This window comes from Neophocaena asiaeorientalis, unplaced genomic scaffold (assembly GCF_003031525.2).
Source record: "Neophocaena asiaeorientalis asiaeorientalis breed wild unplaced genomic scaffold, Neophocaena_asiaeorientalis_V1.1 scaffold187, whole genome shotgun sequence".
In the NCBI taxonomy this organism is placed as follows: domain Eukaryota; kingdom Metazoa; phylum Chordata; class Mammalia; order Artiodactyla; family Phocoenidae; genus Neophocaena; species Neophocaena asiaeorientalis.
The window spans coordinates 1,579,399-1,584,906 of NW_020173109.1; positions in this window are offsets into that span (position 1 = coordinate 1,579,399).

The window sequence follows — 5,508 nt, forward strand, 5'->3', positions numbered from 1 at the left end:
GGGTACAGAAAAAAAAAAAAAAAAAAAAGAAATACAGGAAAGGAAAACAACATTTGAAAGAAGACACCGAGCCAAGAGCGAGTGTGCCAATTCAGGAGCTTGTACGTAGCTCAATATGGCTTAGAATAAGGTTAGAAAGTGGTTATCCAAATATGACAGGCAACTGAGCAAAGATGTGAGAATGATCTTTCACATCAAAGTATCTGCATAAGGATAAGGAAAACAAAGGTGACAAAACAGGATATGTGTAAAAGTGAAACAGAATTATATTTAGGTTATATCATGTCCAGGCAAGCATTAGGTTGGATTTGATGTCAGAAGATTTCCATTTTGTTCCAACTCTCTCCTTTCTGGCTGTGTATACCAGGGAGAGTTGAATAAATATGTTGAGCTTTGCATGTCTAATTTGTAATATGAGCACAGAATATTTACTGAGTTTTTATGAATAATAAAATAAGAAATGTGAAAGTATTTTTTAAACTACACAGAGCGATACAAATATTAGTTATTATTACATCTGCAAGCTTGCAGTGGGAAATAAATATCCATCGATTACAGTAGGGCCAGATAGTAAATATTTTAGGCTTTGTGGGCCAGTCTCTCATTCAACTACTCAACTCTGCCCTTGTGGTAAGAAAGCACCTGTGGACACTACATAAACAAATGAGCATGGCTGTGTTCCAATAGAGCTTTATGTATGGAGACGGAAATTTAAATGACATATAATTTTCACATGACATGAAGTTAAAAAAAATTATTCTTTGATTTTTTTCAACTATTTAAAAATTCAGGCTGTACAAAAGCAGGCAGTTGGCCAGATTTGACTCACAAGTCATAGTTTGCTAACTCTTTAATTAGGTAAATTATTCACTGAATTTGAAGTCCAGGTTCTGTTAGTGTGAGCAGTGGAGATATGTATAAAATATTGGCTCTTTTTCTTTTACCCAATACCATTAAAGCATGCACACAAACATAGAAAATAAGGTTGATATTCTGAGAGCTCTCTAAAGGTGTGGAATTCAAAAGAGACCAATATTCTTCTCCAGTGAGTTGAATGGGAAGGATTTAAAACAGAGGGTCCCCTTGGGCCACAGCTTTGACTGGCATGAGTTGGAGGACCTCAGTTTCCTGCTTACCTCAAAGGGTTGCTATGAAAAAAGAAAAAAATAGAAGTGGTTGTGAGTATGAAAATACTTGTTAACAATAAGGCATATATAAATATGAATTATGACAGAGATGAACTCTCCTTTTTGTTGTAATCTTGCTTGTTTGGTTTGAGAGACCCAAAAGAACGTAGAAACTTTGGCAGAAGCCACAGGATATGAGCGGATGATACATTTAATTGTACAATCAATTATTATTATAATTGTTTTGTTTGCTCAGCATAGATAGTGTTAATATATAGGAAGATTCAAGAGGTCAATTCTAAGCTTCCAAACCTTGTGTGCCTTGCATGGATAATGGGTATGTAGTAAGATATTGATTGATTCCCTAAGTCCTTAGTGAGAGATGGCAGTGCTTTGGACGGCTGGAATACCCAAGTTGGGGACCATGTCAGAAGCTCCTGAAATTATGGCCTGATTAGAATGGACATTGCTGGGATGGTGGATCAAATTCCATAACCCCAATTCCATAGCCCCAAATCTCCATGTTGGAAAGGGGATAGATAATACAAACCTAATAGCTAAACAGAAAGCAATTGAAAGGCTACTTAAGGATTAAATATAGGAAGCCTATAGCTTAGCAAGATGATGCTAAGCAAAACCAAAAAAAAAAAAAAGAAAATAATGAAAATTTACATAAGTCAATTGGTCAAAAGTTTTGTGTTCTTCCAGAAGAGAAGAAATCTTAAACAGAAAGCCATAAAAATCCTAAGGGTTCATATGATTTATTCAGTTCTCATTTAAAAACTAAAAAGCTGGATGTGAATTTTTTAGTAGAATAACTGTCATTTTGTCGCAAGGTCAAATCTCAGTGTTGAAAGATAAAGAAGAACCAAGAGCAGTGTCATATTTAAATCAGAAGAATTGAATGTCATGCCCTTCAGACTTTCAATGGGCTTGGTCATGATCCCTGGCATTGACCCTAGGTACCTCTCCTTAAGAGGGGAAAAGCAACATTCTAAAAATTACAATCTAGTCAGAAAAAAAAAGAAAGAAAGGAAAAGAAAGAAAGAAAGAAAAAGAAAGAAAGAAAGAAAGAAAGAAAGAAAGAAAGAAAGAAAAGAAAGAAAGAAAGAAAGAAAGAAAGAAAAAAGCTAACAAACCATCAAATAGCCTGTTGTGGGTAACCTAAAACAGCATGAGATGTTATGGTATTAGAACACAAGATTCTGAAAAGAACAAAACTTTCTAGACCAATTTAATTTATTTCAATGAAAGTGTACAAAAATGTATGAACAAGATGGAAACAATAACAGCCATCTATCTTACCTCCAAGAAATCTTTGATCAATTATCTCTCATAAGACATTCCTCTCGATAAGTGACAAAAGTGGAAACTTGAGTATAATATTTTGGTTGAAAAATAGCTGACTTTAAAGTGATTATCAATAACTCAATCTCAACTAGGGCCATATATATTATTTAACAATAATTAGTCCTAGAATATGTTATATTTTACAACTTATGATAACCCTCTTTAAAAATTGGGAATATCCTTATCAAATACACAGATAAAACTGACTAGGCAGAAATATTAATATAGAAGAAATAAATGTAGGTCAAGATGATATTATAAGCTGATCAAGTTAACTATTGGAAAAAAAAGTGACAAAATTTGATGAACATGAGGGAAGATAGCAAATACACATATTCACAAAGGGGAAGAAGGAATTTCCTGGCGTCCCAGTGGTTAGGACTCCATGCTTCCAGTACAGGGGTCTGGGGTTCAATCTGTTGTCCAGGCTAAGGGAACTAAGATCTCACATGCATTGTGGATCGGCCAAAATAGCAAACAAGAAAACAAACTGAAAGGGGAAGTATTTGTAGAGGGGAAGATAACTTAGGTCAAAGAAGACCAAAATTTTAAGAGAAAAAAGGTGAAAATGAAGGACCCTCTCTTCATTGTGGATTATTCCTATATGCCAAAGATGTCTGCTCAGATTTTCTGGGACTGTAACATAAGTATACCTCTGTTTGCATCCTTACCTGTCAGTCTCTGAGATTCCTGAGGGCAGTGACCAAACCTTAGTACCCTTCCATATACATTCCTGAAAACATAGAAGGTTTTGTGTCCTCTTCATTAATATTGTTGAATATTGTTCAACATTAATATTGTTGAACTCAGTGGTTTGTCAGATTAAGATACCATGATAACTTGGGTGAGAGATATGGGTCAAAGAGGCCTGTGATGAGTGTTCAAAAAATAATATTAAATATTTGAAAATAAATCCCATAAAATATGTGAATTTGATGAAGACATAAATGAAGTCAGGAATAAATTTCTGAAAACTTTGAAAAACTCAGCTATTGTCTCTAGTTTCTTGTCACCAAACAGTTACTGAATTTCCATACACTTAGTTTCATAAATGTCCTTTAAATACTCTTTTTTAACATCTTTATTGGAGTATAATTGCTTTACAATGGTGTGTTAGTTTCTGCTTTATAACAAAGTGAATCAGTTATACATATACATATGTTCCCATATCTCTTCCCTCTTGCATCCACCTCCCTCCCACCCTCCCTATCCCACCCATCTAGGTGGTCACAAAGCACTGAGCTGATCTCCCTGTGCTCTGTGGCTGCTTCCCACTAGCTATCTATTTTACGTTTGGTAGTGTATATATGTCCATGCCACTCTCTCACTTTGTCACAGCTTACCCTTCCCCCTTCCCCTATCTTCAAGTCCATTCTCTAGTAGGTCTGTGTCTTTATTCCTGTCTAACCCCTAGGTTCTTCATGACTTTTTTTCCTTAGATTCCATATATATGTGTTAACATATGGTATTTGTTTTTCTCTTTCTGACTTACTTCAGTCTGTATGAGAGACTCTAAGTCCATCCACCTCACTACAAATAACTCAATTTCATTTCTTTTTATGGCTGAGTAATATTCCATTGTATATATGTGCCACATCTTCTTTATCCATTCATCCGATGATGGACACTTAGTTTGCTTCCATCTTCTGGCTATTGTAAATAGAGCTACAATGAACATTATGTTACATGACTCTCTTTGAATTATACAAATCAAAACTACAATGAGATATCTCACACCGGTCAGAACGGCCATCATCAAAAATCCAGATACAATAAATGCTGGAGAGGGTGTAGAGAAAAGAGAACACTCTTGCACTGCTGGTAGGAATGTAAATTGATACAGACACTATGGAGAACAGTATGGAGGTTCCATAAAAAACTACAAGTAGAACTACCATACAACCCAGCAATCCCACTACTGGGCATATACCCTGAGAAAATCATAATTCAAAAAGAGTCATGTACCAAAATGTCCTTTAAATATTAACCTCATGTTAAGGAAAGTATTTTTGAAAGTTTGGTTGATTACTTCTAACTGATAGAGACAGGACTTCCAGCCCATTTATTAAAATACATCCCAAGAGCAGCATGGTAGACTATCACAGAAACGGCACTTTCCATTTAGTTTCAGTTATTGGGCTGTTCATCAACATTGCTTTTATTATTATGAAAATAAAAATAAGAAATAACATTCAAAGCTCACATACCACCCACTACATGCCAGGTCTTCAATGGTCTCGGAGATATGGGATAGCTAATGCTGGTCCTTGGATTGAGGGCATTCAGAATAGGCTGAGTTAAAGTCATGAGTAATTAGTGCAGCACCATTTAAACTGTGGTCTGCAAAAAAGTTATAACAGCTGTACATACATGTTCTATGGACAATTAAAGTACTATAAAAATAAACTTCACACTGGTCAGAATAGCCATCATTAAAAGTCTACAAACAAAAAATGCTGGAGAGTGTGTGAAGAAAATGGAACCCTTCTACACAGTTGATGGGAATGTAAATTTGTGCAGCCACTATGGAGAACAGTATGAATGTTACTTTAAAAACTAAAAATAGAATTACCATATGATCCAGCAATCCCAGTCCTGATCATATATCCAGATAAAACTATAATTTGAGAAGCTACATGCACCCCAATGTTTATTGCAGCACCACTTATAATAGCCAAGACATGGAAGCAACCTAAAGGTCCATTGATAGATGAATCGATAAAGAAGATGTGGTACATATATCCACTGGAATATTACTCATCCATAAAAAAGAATAAAATAATGCCATTTGCAGCAATGTGGATGGACCTAGAGATTATTCTGAAGTACGTCAGAAAAAGAAAGACAAATACCATATTATATCACTTATATGTGGAATCTGAAAAACTGATACAAATAAACTTATTTACAAAAGAGAAACAGACTCACAGACATAGAAAAAAACATGGTTGCCAAAGAGGCATGGTAGAGATAAATTAGGAGTTTGGGATGAACAGTTACACACTATTATATAGAAACTAGATAAACAAAG